Source organism: Lemur catta, chromosome 1, assembly GCF_020740605.2.
Source record: "Lemur catta isolate mLemCat1 chromosome 1, mLemCat1.pri, whole genome shotgun sequence".
Classification (NCBI taxonomy): domain Eukaryota; kingdom Metazoa; phylum Chordata; class Mammalia; order Primates; family Lemuridae; genus Lemur; species Lemur catta.
In genome coordinates, this window is record NC_059128.1 from 44,045,061 (window position 1) to 44,061,576 (window position 16,516).

General features: G+C 38.0%; 1 long non-coding RNA gene and 1 other non-coding gene across 2 annotated transcripts in view; one reads left to right on the top strand and one right to left on the bottom strand.

The window, feature by feature from the left end:
- The first annotated feature begins 99 nt into the window (after positions 1-99).
- The window catches only part of LOC123649278, a 64,851-nt gene continuing 48,434 nt past the window's right edge, over positions 100-16,516 (top strand). Inside the window, exons 1-2 of the long non-coding RNA XR_006738956.1 lie at positions 100-164; positions 3,698-3,770. This is a non-coding gene — a long non-coding RNA (uncharacterized LOC123649278). The remainder of the gene's footprint in view (positions 165-3,697; positions 3,771-16,516) is intronic.
- LOC123631164 lies at positions 2,057-2,159 on the bottom strand. Its single transcript, XR_006733033.1, has one exon. It is a non-coding gene; the product is annotated as a U6 spliceosomal RNA (small nuclear RNA).

Here is a 16,516-nt window from a genome sequence, read left to right on the forward strand (position 1 = left end):
GGCCTCTTCCCCCGCCCGGAATGCCCTAGTGTCGTGCGGAAGGAAGAGAGCTCAGGCGGGCGTGGTGTAGAGCGCGGGGCGGTGCTTTGCAGAAGATGGTTTAAAAGTCGCCGCCAGAATTTTGGCGCCAGATGGTTGACATTGATATTTACTGGAGCCAATTGGTAAGCTTATACTGTACTAAAAAGTTTCCAATTAAATGCCCTTCAGAGTTTTGTTTCCTTTGAAAAATTGTGTAGTAAAGGTAATGGATCTTTATAGGAGTCAGAATATTGTTTTACTTTTGAGGTATTATAGACTGGGAAAGTGCAGAGGGAACCTCTCGGGGCACCCTTTGTAGTCTACACCTTTATATGAACAGTGGTTACACGGGTGTACAGATATGTAAAAAACGATCGAGCTGTACAATTTATGGTTAGTACACTTTATGCACTTTCAGGTGTATGTTATCCCTCAATTAAAAAAAAAATGCAGTAGGTACAGAGATCCTAGATCAAAACTTCGAAATGGAAGTAGACAAAAAGGCTTGTAACATATATTTGAGATTTTTTTCCTCAAATATTTGTAAATACAAATGCAACCCAAAATGTGCACCGCCCCATCTGTCAAATGAAAGTTATTGCCACTACACTTCCTCACGTCACCTTCTCTCCTGAACTCACTCCAACTGGTCTACTTCCCCACTCCTTCACTGAGTGGACCTTTCAAGAACACAGGTGATCTGCATGATAACAAAGCCAATTGTTTCTTCTTGGTATTCATCTAGCTTGACTCCCAGCAGCATTGTACAGTCACCACAGCTCCTTGAAACCTTTACTTCCTTTCGTGCTGGGTGGCTCACTTTTTTTTCTCCTTCCTCACTCACTAGCTGATCCTTCTCAAACTTCTTGTCTGGTCCTCCTCTACTTGACATCAGCATGCACCAGGTTGCTTTACTGGTCCCCTCTTTCTCTTCATATCAATACATTCCTCAAAATAACCTCATCTTGGCTTTAAAAGCCTTCAATATGCCTGTCATTCCATCTCTGACCCTTCTGGGAACCACAGATATGTATGTTCAACTCCTTGCCGGACATCTCTCGAATGTCTAATAGGCAGCACAAACATCACATGGCCAAAGATGTAATTCTTGATTCCCCCTTTGCAATTGATTGCTCTAGCCAAAAATTTACGTATTGATTCCTTATTGTTCTCTCTCTTTACCTGCTCCTTCTGTACTCCGTTAGTAAGTCGTATAAACTCTACTTCCAAAACATTTCCTAAATGTGACTACCAGTTTCCATCTATTACCTCTTGTCTTGAGTACAATGAGAGCTTCCTATATTTGTGAGAAAATAAGTTTCTGTTGTTTAAGCCACCCCAGTCTATAATATTTTATTATGGCATCCTACGCCTACTAAGACCTCAAATACAATGTTGAATAGAAGTGGCAAGAGTGGCCACAGGAACAGACCTCCTTGTCTTGTTCCTGTTCTTATGGGAAAAGCATTCAGTCTCTCACCACTAAGTAAAATGTTAGTGTGGGTTTTTCATAGTTAACCTTAATATAGGTGAGAAAGTTTCCTTCTATTCCTGGAAGGTTGTCTGTTTTTATCATGAAGAAGGGTTGAATTTTGACAATGCTTTTTTGTGTTTATTGAGATGATCATGTGGTTTTTGTTCTTTGCCCTATTGATATGGTATATTACATTAATTGATTTTTGGTTCTTTTCCCATAATATATATTTTTTATTTCAATAGATTTAGGGGGTACAAGTACAGTTTTATTACATGGATATACTGTATAGTGATGAGGTCTGGGCTTTTAGGGTACCTATCACCTGAATAGTATACATTGTACCAAACAGGTAATTTTTCATCCCTTCCCACGTTTGGAATCTTCAATGTCTATTATTCCACTCCTGATGACCATGTGTACTCATAGTTTAACTCCCACTTTGAGTGAGAACATGCAGCATTTGGTTCTCCATTCTTGAGTTACTTCACTTAGGATAATGGCCTCCAGTTCATCCAAGTTGCTGCAAAAGACATTATTTCATTCTTTTTTATGACTGATAAAAATACGGAATTCTTCACAAATTTATATGTCATCTTTGCACAGGGACGATGCTAATCTTCTCTGTATAGTTCCAATTAATTGATTTTTGATATTAAACTAATCTTGCATTCTTGGTATAAATCCCACTTGGTCATGATGTATAATTTTTTTATGTATTGCTGGATTCAATTTGCTAGTATTTTGTTGAGGATTATTACATCTGTATTCATAAGAGATATTGGTCTGTAGTTTTCTTGTGGTGTCTTTGTCTGGTTTTGGTATCATGATATTACTGGCCCAGCAGAAATGTTCCCTCCTCTTCTGTGTTTTGGAACATAGTGTTTTGTGAAGAATTTGTATTAATTCTTTTTTAAATGTTAGCTAGAATTCAGCACTAAAGTCATCTTGGCCTAGGCTTTTCTTTGTCGGAAGGTTTTAAATTACTAATTCAATTTCTTTACTTGTTACAGGTCTATTCAGATTTTCTATTTCTTTTTCAGTCAGTTTTGGTAGTTTGTGTCTTTCTAGGAGTATGTCCATTTCATCTAAGTTATCTAATTTGTTAACCTAAAGTTGTTCATAATATTCTCTTATAATCTCTTTTTTATCCGTAAAGTTTATATTAACGTCCCTTTTTTTCACTGCTGGTTTTAGTAATTTGAGTCTTCTTTTATTTCTTGGCTAGTGCTATGGTTTGGATATGGTTTGAGTTTGTCCCCACCAAAACTCATGTTGAAATTTGGTCCCCAATGTGGTGGTATTGGGAAGTGGGACCTAGTGAGAGGTGTTTGAATCATGGGGGCAGATCCCTCATAAATGGCTTGGTGCTGTCCTCACAGTAGTGAGTGAGTTCTGACTATGGTGAGACTGGATTAGTTCTGTTGGAAATAGATTAGTTCCCTCAAGAGTAGTTGTTATAAAGCCAGTATGCCCCTTGTGTTTTCTCTCTTTGCATGTTTCTGTTTCCCTTTGACCTTTAACACACAGCAGCCCTACCCAGAAGCCAGGACCATGCCCTTGAACTTCCCAGCCTGCAGAACTATGAGCTAAATAAGCCAATTTTCTTTGTGAATTACCTAGCCTCAGATATTCTGTTATAGCAAGGTAAAACAGACTAAGACAGTCTACCTAAAGGTTTGTCAATTTTGTTGATCTTTTCAAAGAACCAACTTTTAGTTTTGTTTATTTTCTCTATTGTTTTTGTATTCTCTCTTTGATTACTTTTCTTCTTTATGCTTTGGGTTTAGTTTGCTCCTTTTTATCCCTAGTGTTTCAAGGTGAAAGACTATAGGTTATTGATTTGAAATCTTTCTTCTTTTTTTAATGTAGGCATTTAAGCTCTAAAATTTCCGCAACACAGCTTTAGTTATATCCTGTAGCTTTTATTATGTCTTGCCATCATTTTGTTCATCTCAAAGTATTTGCTAATTTCCCTTCTGATGTTTTTCTTGTCCATTGGTTATTTAGGAGTATATTTGTGAATTTCTCAAATTTCTTTCTGTTATTAATTTCTAATTTCATTCTGTGGTATTAGTCCCCAGCCCCTATGAAACAAAACAGAAAGAAAATAGGAAAAAATTCTATAGAAACTCTGTACCAGGAACTAAGGTTGTAAAACTTACTTTATGACTTCTGTAACTTGCTTGCTTCCAAAAACAGGCCTGCCCCAGAAAGATAAGAATTCAAGGCCGACATGCATGCCTACCACTGCCTGTTCAAGATCCTGCCCCTGGTAAGAATAGAGATAGATAACCACATTGTAACTGTGCCCCTCACCCTTCCTAAAAAATATATAAAGGACTGCTACACTCTTTGTTCAGGGCTCAGAATGTGGACCCTGTCCTCTGAACCTCACCGGTGAATAAAATGTTTGTCTTCCTCTTCACCTGGTCTCTGGGTCAGTCATTAGGAGAATGATCCTCCTTCTCCTCCTACAACAATTCTATTGTGATCAAAGAGCATATTTTGTATCCTTTTTAACTTATTGAGATTTATTTTATGGGCTAGTATATGTTCTATCCCGGAGAATATTCCAGCCCTTGAGGAGAATTTTCATTCTTCTTTTGTTGGGTGAAGTGTCCTGTAGATGTCTATTAGGTCCAGTTGGTATATAGTGTTGTTCAAGTCTTCTATTTCCTTGTTGATCTTCTGCCTGCTTGTTCTATCTATTATTGAAAGTGGGGTACTGAAGTCTCCAAACATTAGTTGGTCCGAGTGCAGTGGTGTTTACAACTAATTGATCACAACCAGTTACAGATTCCTGTGCTCCTTCTCCACTCCTACTGCTTCACTTGACCAGCTGGAAGGAAGGAAGGAAAGGAAAGGAGAAAGGAGAAAGGAGAAAGGAAGGGAAGGGAAGGGAAGGGAAGGGAAGGGAAAAGGGAAGGGAAGGGAAGGGAAGGGAAGGGAAGGGAAGGGAAGGGAAGGGAAGGGAAGGAAAGAAAGGAAAGGAAAGGAAAGGAAAGGAAAGGAAAGGAAAGGAAAGGAAAGGAAAGGAAAGGAAAGGAAAGGAAAAAAATAAACTAAAAAATAATGAAGTCTCCAGACATTGTCAAATTGTCTATTTCTCTCTCTGCAAATCTGACAGTTTGTGCTTCGTATATTTTGGGGCTCTGAAATATATATCTTTATAATTGTTATATATTCCTGATGGATTGACCCTTTTATCATTTTTCCTTCTTTATATCTAGTAAAATGTTTTTATGATCTATTTTGTCTGATATTAGTATAGCAACTTCAGTTTTCTTGTTGTTTGCATGATTTTTCCCCATCCTTTTACTTTCAACCTATTTGTGTCTTTGAATCTGAAGCATGTCCCATGTAGACATTGTATAGATAGATCTTGTGATTTTTATCCAGTCTGGTAATGTTTGCTTTTCGATTGTGTAGTTTAATCCATTTACTTTTGATGTTATTACTAATATGGTTGGATTTATGTCTGTCATTTTATTTTTTGTTTTCTATATGTCTCATGAATACTTTGTTCCTCTGTTCCTCCATTACTTCTATCTTTTACAATAAGTTAATATTTTGTAGTGTAACATTTTAAACCTATAAGGATTTTTTGCATCATATATTTTGAGGATTTTCTTTAGCATTTTCTCTAGAGTTTACCATATATACATTAATTTATCAGAATCTGGTTCAGATTTATACTAAATTCTAGTGGGATATAGAAACATTACTCCTATATAAGTCTATTTAATCTTCCTAATTTGTGTGCTATTATTCTTATACATATTGTATCTGTATATGTTACAATTCATAATACATTGTTACAATTATTAATTTATGTAATTTTATGTCCAATAAGGAAGCTGAGAAAAGAAAGAGCGAGTATATATTTAGAGTATTTGTTATGTTAATATATTATCATTTCTGGTTATCTTCATTTGTTCCTGTGGATTTAAGTGACCATCTGGTGTGATTTCCTTACTCTAATACAACTTTGTTCCCACTCACCACCTTTGTGCTGTTATTGTTAATTATATTCCATTTCTATATGTCATAGGCCGAGGAACACAATTATAAACAATTGTCTTATGCAATTGCTTTTTAAATCAGTTAAGAGAAGAAAGGAACATAAATATACATTTATACTGTTTTTATAATTATATAATTATCTGTATAAATTCTCTTTTTTTATGATTTTAAATTACCATCTGGGATCACTTGCTTTTAACCTGAAAAACTTCCTTTAATATTTCTTATAAGGAGGGTTGGTTTACAACACATTTTTCTTAGTTTATGTTTGTCTGGGAATGTCTTTTATTTTAACTTCAGTTTTGAAAGATGTTTTTGCCATACATAAGATTCTTGGTTCACAGTTTTTTTTTGCAGTTTGTATATGTTTTCCACTGCTTTTTGGCCTCCATTATTTCTGATGAGAACTATCTATTAATTTTATTGAGGTTCCCTTGTTCATGACAAGTTGTTTTTCTCTAGCAGCATTCAAGGTTTTCTTTTCGTCTTTGGCTGTTAACATTTTTACTATGATGTGTCTGGGTGTGGATCTCTTTGGATTTTGCCCTACTTGAGTTTATTGAGCTTCTTGTACATTTAGATTAGTGTTTTCTGACAAATTTGAAGGTTTCAGACATTATTTCCTCAAATATATTTATTTCTCCCTCCTTTCCTTCTTTTACAATAATCCCATTAAGCATATGTTGATGCAGTTAATGGTGTCCCACATTTCTCTAAAGCTCTGTTCATTTTTCTTCATTCTTTTTTCTCCATTCTTCTGGGTTGCTAATCTCTATGGATCTATCTCAAATTCACAGGTTTTTTTCTTCTGCCAGTTCAAATCTACTGGTAAGCCTCTGTAGTGAATTTTTAATTTCAGTTATTGTACTTCTTAATTCTATACTTTCCATTTGGTACTTCTTAAAAATAATTTTTATCTCTTTATTGATATTCTCTATTTGATGCAACATTGTCATCATACCTTCTTTTAAGCTCTTTAAACATGATTTCTTTACATTCTTTGAAAATATTTATAATTGACGCTTTGAAGTCTTTGTTAGATGTGACATTTTGGTCCTCTCATGAACAGTTTCTGTTGCCTGCTTTGGTATCTCTTGATTGGGGGCTGAGGAGAGAGGAAGCCCTGTGTTCTTAGTCCCAGCCACCCAGAGTAGCGATTCTACCAAGATGAGCTGAGGGGGCAGGGGAGATGGGTCAGAATGAGTTTGTGGCAGCTCAGATGCCATAGACACTCACTGTTCTTACTGAGTTTTCATAGATTTTCTTGAAAAAAAATTCTTCTTCATTTGCTGTATGTAATGAAGAACAATTTCCAGAGATTTTTAGACGGTTGTTTTTGTATTAATAGTTTTCAACAGTGTTATGGGATGAGTTGTGTGCTCTTCCAAATTTATATGTTGAAATCCTAACTCCCAGTAACTCAGAATGTGCTTGTATTTGGAGATAGGGTCTCTAAAGAGACAATTAAGTTAAAATGAGGTAATTAGAGTGGGCCCTAATCTAATATGACTGGTATCCTTATAAAAGGAAGAAATTACAGCACAGATATGTACAGGTACAGAGGGAAGACCATGCGAAGATGGAGAGAGAATATGGCCATCGTCTTGTCTCATGTGGATTGTTACAATGTGTAAGGTTCTTAACTAGTCTCAGTACCTTTATATAATACTTGCATCCCCCACAGTCCCTTTTCCTATCTAAAATCAAAGTGGTCTTCCCAAAACACAAGGCTAGTCATGTCATTCCCTGCTTAAAACTGTTTAATGAATGAGTTACATGCCTTATGTTATCCTTAGCATAAAGTTCAAATTTCTTAATATAGTTTCCAAGGCCCTGCTATATCGAGGCTTTTCTGATGACCCAGACTTAATTTTTGCCCATCTCTTTCATACTGTCTGATAGAGCCAGTATTTTTTATTTATTTGCTTGAGTATTTAAAAAGTTAAATATTTGTTGCTTCATATTTAGAAAGGTGGGGGAGACTCCAAGAACATCCCCACACGTGGCTGACCAGGCCCCTTCTGCTATAGAGGAGGCAGAGATGGCTGGAAGGGACAGGATTTATGTTGCATATTTGAACTACAGTGAGTGTAAGACTGGTTCTATTTACAGGGCCGAAATACTATAGGTGGAGCATGGGGGCAGCAGAGTGGGCACTAGAGTCCTGGCCAGACAGTGCCCTTGTTTTCTGTCTTCCTTACCTCTCCCAGAGGCATCTCTGTGGCCCTGCTGGGGTTCTTTCACTCACATGATACTTACCAAGGTGAAGACAGGGCCCCCACACAGGGTGTCTGTGATTTCCCAGTTGCAGGACAGAGGCTTACAAATGCCCTCAGTGTCCTTATCCTGTCCTATAGGCAGCAGCTGCCCCTGCAGTACTTCTCAGGCCACCTGGACATAACACAGGTGACACAGCAGGCCTCTGTCCCCACAAGAAGGAATCCTTGCCCACAGTGTAGGTGTCCCTGTTGTCAAACACCAGCCAGTCCCCTACACGTAGTTGCTGTAGCCATAGACCCTCAGGCACACAGTCACAGCCATCAACTGCCTTGGGCTGCTGCTGTACAGGGGATACTCCATGGATGGTTTCAAAACAGTGCTTTTCAGCAGTAAATCGAATGGACTCTAGAGACATACAACAGTATTGATGAATCTTAGACTTCTGCAGGATGGGGGTAGGGCAGATCTTGTCAAATGGGACTCAGTCAAAGGTCCCATAATGCCTTAATCAAGGTGGTACACAATGGTCTTGGTGGCTGAACTGTTTTCCTCCTCCCCACCAGGCTGGTTCAGTGGCTCTTGTGTGACTGGCAAGTCAATACAAGCTGTTGGTGGGCAGCTTCAGCACCTTTCCACATAGGCCTATCCCAGGCTCCTTAAGGTCTTCCTGACTAGCTTCCTCCAGAGTAAGCCATCCAAGAGACCAAGGCAGAAGCAGCAATGTCTTTTATGACCTGGTCATAAAAGACATCCGCCCTCCCACAATGTCCTATTGGTCTTAAAGGTTAGACCTTTTCACTGTGGGAGAGGACCACCAAGAGTATGCTACAAGAATGCAAAAATTGCTGGGGGCCATCTTGGAAGCTGGCTACCACACCTAACAGCTCCATTTTCCTGGTTGTTGTAGCTTCTTAGGTCTGGTAACCAAGAACCTGATTTTGGAATCAGACAGACCAGCCTTCCAATTTCGATTGCACTACCTACTGGGTTTCTTACAATACCTTGACCAAGCCATATTCTCTCTTCTGGGGTTTTGTAGAAGGTATACTGCCCCCCTTATTTCCTGACTGCCCTGCTCCATCTCCACATAACTAGCTATTAAATCCTCAGATTTTACCTGTGTATGCCTTTCTTGAGAAAGTCTTTCCTTAGTTCATTGGTCTGGGTAAGGTGTCTTCCCTGGTATACCCACTGAACCCTGAACTTCTGACTTTACAATTATCATACAGTATTGTATTTGCCTACTTACTGGTGTCTCCCCCACAGGATTGTGGCCCCAGATTATGAACTGTGCCTACATTGTTTCTTCAGTACCTGTAGGTCATTGGTGTTACCAGATTCTGCAAGCCAGTTAAATCCACAGCCCAAAGAGTTAGAGGCATCAAGATTACTGAAAGACATAGAGATTCTAGGTGCTTAACTCAACAGACACCAATGTGTGTGTATATGTGTATGTATATGTGTATATATACACACAAACTTATATGTGTATGTGCATATGTATACACACATATATAGTCAATCAGTATAATGAAATTTTTTGTATCTTTATAATATATACATAAGTGAAAAGTATGGATTTCTTTTGCCTATTACATTTTTAAAATTTAAAAATAATTAATACTTGCAACATTGTAGTGATCAAACATGGCTGGTAGCCCGATAAATCAGAACAGCACTTTTGGAAAAAATTTGAAAATATGTTTTAAGAATCAGAAATATGGTCATATACTCTATAACCTCATTCCGGGTACTTCATCACAAGGAATGAACTGAAAAGTTAGACTTTTTCCAACATGTATGTGAAAAGATCCTCATATATATATTCACAATTATAGATGAATAAGAGGAAAATTATTATCTCACAGATAATACAGTAAACAGGATCACTGACATAGTCAAAGGGGAAAGGTCTTTGTATATCAGAGTTTGCAAGAGAAATTTTTTCATATTGCTATAGTTAGTGGCAGCAGAAGACTATCACAAAAACTAGAAACAAAACACAGCTGAAGCAGCATGGGGCCATGCTTCACTATGAAAGGACATAGCTCCTCAGATGAGCTCACAGCTCTTTTGGCCAAGATTAGGAAGATTTATTATTCTCCTGTCTTATCTATATGCAGAAAGGCAAAAGTTAGGGTCATTCTAAATTTATGAGATTGGCTTTAAAATTTAACTCTAAAGAAGCTTATTAAATATTTTATAATGACTTGTTCATGCATAAAATGTTTAAATATAGCTAGAGAAAAGTCTAGATGTTCAAAAGGACCCTATCATGTGAAACCCTAAATTAGAGTTAATAAAGATTTAGCCATCTGAAAGGTTACTAATTACTGCTATAACTACTTAGCAAGTTACAGGGGATTTGTAGCTCAGGGTTAATTTAATATATGCTATTATAATTGTCCAAAAGGCATGAAGAAAGCTAAAGCTGTAGACACCAGACTTAAATTCTGAAGTATGGTCAATTTCAGGAGAAAGAAAAGTGTGTGTTACTGAACCCAAAAGCGGTCCAGCCTAGGTTTCATTGCTAGCAGCACAGACAGCCAATTATTGAGACAGTGAGCATTGCCATGGAAGAAAAGAATTTTTTAATATGAAAGAAATCTCTCAAGAGAATGAGAGAAACAGCCTCAAATCTATCTCTTGGACTAAGGAGGACATGGCCTTTTTAACTAGGGGCTATGTGCATTAAAGTCCCTGAAACTAGTAGTAGCTCTTCCCACACAGATGGCCCAAGGCATAGAAGGGGATCATAAATGATACAGTCAGGACAGCAATAAATGTTTGAACTGAACCAAGATAGAGATGGTTATCTGAGCATAGCTGGCCATGGATAGTGCTGCTTCCCTGCCCATGAATATTGACAGTTAATGTTACAGCTCAACCAGGTTCATTGCCCACTGCTCAAGAGGAAGCCCATACACCAAGATAGCAGGCATTACAGTGGAGAAAAAGTTTAATATCACAGGCACCATGTGAGGAGACAAGAGGAAGTTCTCAAATCCGTCTCTTTGAGCATTTGGGAGAAATGGCGGGCAAAGATAGTTTGACAGGCAAGGGGCTAGGCAGTTGTGTCTGCTGATTGGCTGAGTTTAGGATGGAAACATAGGGATGTAGAAATTGTATTCTTGCACTGAGTTGATTCCTGGGTGGGGGTCACAAAATCAAATGAGTTAGTTCCTTGGAATGGGCCACTAGGCTGGGTGAGTCAGCCAGTCCACCGAAATGCAGGACCTGAAAGATAGTCTCAAAAACTAGGCTTAGGTTTTGCAAGGATGGTGTTGTCTATGGGAGCAATGAAGAAAAGCTAAAAATCTTTATGACTATCATCTATATGACTCCTGAGTAGTAAGTAATTATAGAAAAGCAAGCTAGGGAACAATGGCTGATTATATATATATATGTGTGTGTGTATATATATATATATATATTTTAACTATGCCTATACCTTTGCAGAGTTCAGGTCCCTACCACAGTTCCCACCTTGTGGCCATTTATTAATTATATAAAGAGCAGTTTCATTAATAAGGAACAACATTGTATGTTAATTTATATTTACATATTATATTAATTATAGTAGATAAATACCAAATTTTATGTAAGTACACTGATCTACCACACTTACACATAATTATCTCTTGGAAATTCAATAATTATAAACAATGACCACTTAATCATTTTTAAAAATTAAAGGCAAGTCAATATGGTTTTTAATAGATTTGTCAACAGAAAAATCCAAACTCTAAAATAATTTAAAGAGTTTTATTCTGAGCCAAATGTGTGCAAACCGTGACCCATGGGACAAGTTCTCAAGAGCTCTTGAGAAAAATATGCCCAAAGTGGCCAGATTACAGTTTGGTTTTATACTTTCATGGGGACAGGAATTACAGGTAAAATCATAAATCAGTACATAGAAGGTATACATTGGTTCGGCCTGAAAAGGCAGGACATCTCAAAGCAGAAGCTTACAAGTCATAGATGGATTTTAGGCATTCTTTAATTGGCAGTTGGTTGAAAGAGTTAACCTTTGTCTAAAGACCCAGAGTCACTGGAAAGGAATGCTTGAGTTAAGATAGGGGTCTGCTAGGATGCTTGAGTTGAGGTAAGGGGATCTTTTATCTCTTATGTGATGCTATACTGGAATCAGGTTGGGAAATAAACCACATTATATTGGGTTAATAAAACCCATTTGGTGAGATTTTATCATTTGTAGGTATAACTCACCAGGCCTCTTAGAAAGGAATTTGGACAAAATAAAAAGGTCAGGTTTTTAATATTTCCATTCTACTTAATGTTTGGACCCAATTGTATAAGGGGCATTTGTTTTTACTAAAGCCTAATATATTAGTCATCTATTGCTGCCTCAAATTACCTAAAGATTTAGTAACTTAAAACAGCAATAAACGTTGTCTCTCACAGTTTCTGTGTGCTAATAAGTAAGGAGTGGCTTAATTCCTGGTGGTTCTGGCTCAACATGTTTCATGAAGTGGTCAAGATGTTGATCAGGATGCAGTTACCTGAAGACTTTACTGGTGCTGGAGGATCTGCTTCCAAAGTGGCCCTCATGTGACTGGCAAGTCGGCGTGAGCTGTTTGTGGAAGGCTTCAGCACCTTTCCACATAGGCCTGTCCCATGGGGGCTGCTTGAGGTCTTCCTGACTGGCTTCCTCCAGAGCAAGCCATCCAAGAGAGCAAGGCAGAAGCAGCAATGTCTTTTATGACCTGGTCTCTGAATCCATTCACCATCGTCTCTCCTACAACATCCTTTTGGCCTTTTAAGACTTTTTTATTGTGGGAGAGAACCACACAAGAGTATGCTACAAGCAGATAGAAATCGCTGGGGGCTATCCTTGGAAGCTGGCTACCACACCTAACAGCTCCATGGAGGTTGTAGCTTCTTAGGTCTGGTGGCCAAGAACCTGGTTCTGGAGTCAGACAGACCAGCCTTGCAATTTCTATTGCACTACCTACTTACTCTTTCTAATCCTCAGTTTCCTCATTTGTTACATGGAAATGAAGGATCCACCTCATAATTTTACTATAAGAAGGAAATTGGTTAATACACACAAAACGATCCTTTCTGCGACATCATGTTATTTCACAGCTCAAATTCTCTGGTGGCTTCCTGTCAGACTTGGAAATTTAATGCCTTACCAGAAGCTGATGTAGCAACTGCCTACTGCTCTGACCTCTTCCTTCTCACTATCTCCCTTCCTCACTCCACTCCATCCATGGACCCCTTGTCATTCTAAGCTCTCTCTCACCACAGGGCCTTGGCTTTTGCTTTACCTCTCCATGGAATGTTTTTGCCTTTATGTTTTCACGGATCATTTGTCCACTTCATCTAGATCTCTGCCAAAATTTTACCTCCTCAGAGATCTTCTCTGACTATTCCTTTCATTTCTTTATCCTTCTTTTTAAAAAAATTCATGACACTTATTACTCTCTGATATTTTGTTATATACAGTTGACCCTTGAACAACACAGGTTTGAACTACATGGGTCCATGGATATGTAGCTTTTTTTTAACCAAACATAGTATTCACAAGGTGTGAAACCCATGTATACAGAGGGCCAACTTCTGCAGGGCCCACTGCGGGACTTGAGTATGCCAGGATTTTGGTATAGTTATATAGCTATATATAGTGATGAGTGATACTTTCTGAAGAGTTATCCACTGAGTTAGAACACACTCACCTCTGAGAGAGCATAAATGTAAATCACATGCCAGCAGCACATGGGGAAAAGGGAGATATAAAAAGTATCAGCTACCATACATGTGCATGTGTGTGTGTGTATGTGTGTGTCAGTTAAATTAAAACTTTAATGGACTTTAAGAAGTTCTCATTCCATAGTGGGGGTTTGATGATTTTCAATTAGTCATTCTATTTTATTCATAAAATATCTAGTGAAAGAACCCTTTAGAGATAGATTCTGTAATAGTGCCCACCTGAAATGAAACTTGTAGTCCGGAATCGGGTGTCTGATGGATAGGACAGGGGTTGGGGGAGAGTGGACACCCAGCCCTTAAAGAACAGTCCCCTGGCCAGAAACAATTCTGGGTGAGTTACATGTTCCTACCTATTTCTTTTATTCCATTCTACAATCTTCGTTAGTTTGTTTTTTGAATTTCTGCCCTTTTTTAAAGTCAAGATCATGACCACAAGCTGATTACATATTTGACTTTCTGATTACATTAACATTTAATATCTAACAGGTATATACCTCTAATGTTCAATGTTCAAGGAATGTACCAATGCAGAAAATGTGCAACAGTTAATAATGGTGGTCTTAATAAATAATCATGGTTTGCTATAGTTTTTTTTAAAAGTCAGACTTGCCCATATAATCCAATGCAGGATTACTAGAAAAAGTCTTCTAAATTAACTCCTGCCTCTATGCTAGCTAAGATTATTTCTATTTTCAGACAAGTTCAGTATTTATTAATATAACCTTTCCTTTCCAACTTTTTTCAACCTTGCCAACAGTTACTTGACAAACAGTCCTCAGGGAAAGGCACGTATTATAAACTGGTCATTTTAAATTCATTTAAGACTTGACTCTTAGATGAGTCTTCAGTGGTTGAACAGTGCCCTGGATCTTTCTAGGACAAACTCCGAAGCAGAGGATCATGTTGACTCTCCAACTTTTAGATTTCTCTTGTAAGGTTAATAATTTCTTTCACATGCTCACTGTCCCCTCTGTCTGTTCCCCACTGTCCCTGCCAAATCAGATACCTATGCAGGGCTGCTTGCTTGTATGGTACCTTCATGGAAATTAGGAAAAGGCATTCTTTCCTCCTGGCAGAGGCAGCCCTGCAGGAGACCTGATTCAGTAGGGGCAGTGGCCAGGGCATATCACTTTGCTAGCAAAGCAGAGGCTGAATTTGAGCCCCCCTCACCCCTTGGCTGGAGGCCCTAGAGCACAGTAGCAGGATTGGAAGTCATTGTTCCCTTCGTGCTGCTCATAGTCTTCCCATATCTCCACTATCATCCTAGCAGCTGACCACCCTGCTAAATCATATTAAGTAGACAAATCTCCACTACGAAGCAGTCTAGCTCAGTGTGACTGCATAGCAAAGTGCTTAGGAGTCTTGGCTTTGAAGCCTGACTACCAATTAATAGACTGAGAACTTAGACTTGTTATGCAATCCCTCTGTGCCTCACAGTTGCTATATGTAACACATCCTCAATTCATGATATTAATATAGGGTATCCCAGAAAGCCTAGAAGAGTTGTTCAAATATTGCCTCCTGGTGCAATTATGACAACTGGATGAAAGTGCAATTCTGTCTGAGAATGCTTCTCCTTAATACTTTCTACCCAACCTTTCTGGAGTCTGGCAGACAGCATCGAATCATTCAGCAAACATTTGAACACTTACTGTGCACAATGGTAGACAAAAACATTTTAAGAGACAACCCCTACTCCTCAAAATAAATTCCCTAATTCTCAAAAAGTCAATCAAAATAAAGGAACATTATTTATTGTAGTAAAACAAATGTGACCATATCAAGAAGCATGGCATAGGCCTTGTGGCTCACTAGAATGGACACATGCTCTAGAGATAGATCATCTTTGAATCCAGGCTCCCTCATTTATTGGATATGTGACCTCATGTAAGTTACTTAACTTCTCTGAGCCTCAGTTTCCCAATAGGTAAACTAAGGTAAAACAAAACCAAGAAAAAGTTTCAAGGATTATTGTAAGAATTGAAATAATATTTGGAAACAAAGATATTTTTGGCACATAGAAGGTACTTAATGTAGCTTTTGTTCCAATCAATATTTTCTATTATCATCATCTAATTTCCTTTGCAGAGAACTATAGTGGCTCCCAATATTCCACAGGTTAAAGTCCAGATGCATCATATTCAAGGCTTTTGGGAATTTGACCCCCATCTACCTTTCTATCTACTCCCCTGATGATGAACCTTAGAACCCAAACACATGGAGCTTCTTGCAGGTTCCAGAACCTGCTATTGCAGATCCTCTGTTGCAATGGTCATTTTGTGTGTCAGTTTGACTGGGCCATAGGGTGCCCAGATATTTGTTCAAACATTATTCTGGGTGTTTTTGTGACAGCATTTTTGGATGAAATTAGCATTTAAATCAGTAGACTGAGTAAAGCAAATTGCCCTTCCTAATCTGAGTAGGCTTCATCGAATCAGTTGAAGGCCTGAATAAAATGAAAAGGTTGACTTTCCCCTGAGGAGGAGAGAATTCTGTCTTTCTGATGGCCTTCCAACTAAAACATAGGCTTTTTTCCTGCCTTCGGACTTGAACTGAGACATCGGCTCTTCCTGAGTCTCAAGCCTACTGGTCTTTTGCCCAGTGAGCTTCTATCATTCTTATGTAAATATATATATTTAGTTTAAAGAATTATAATAATGAGGCCCCTGAGCATTCTATATATTTTTAAAAATCAGTATTTGTTTGATTTGTATTTAAAAAGCATAGAAGATAAAATCTTTATGTTGGTACATCACCTCTGCCTTGAAGAAACCAGGGAACATAGCTGTAGCCTAAAAGCTATAAAGGTTTCTAGTCACTCTGAAAAGATGCTATTAATTATTCAAAAGCAATTTGAACAATATAATACTATGGAGAAAATAATAGGATTTCATTTTAAATTTAATTTTCTTTCTTCTATATGTTGCTTCTTTTGAAAATCTACAGCATAGGCCCTTTGTTTAAAATAAATATAGGTTTTGTTTTTTGTGATTTGTTTTGGTGTCATGTTTTTCTTGACTGGTCATAAGGAGCCACTAGGTG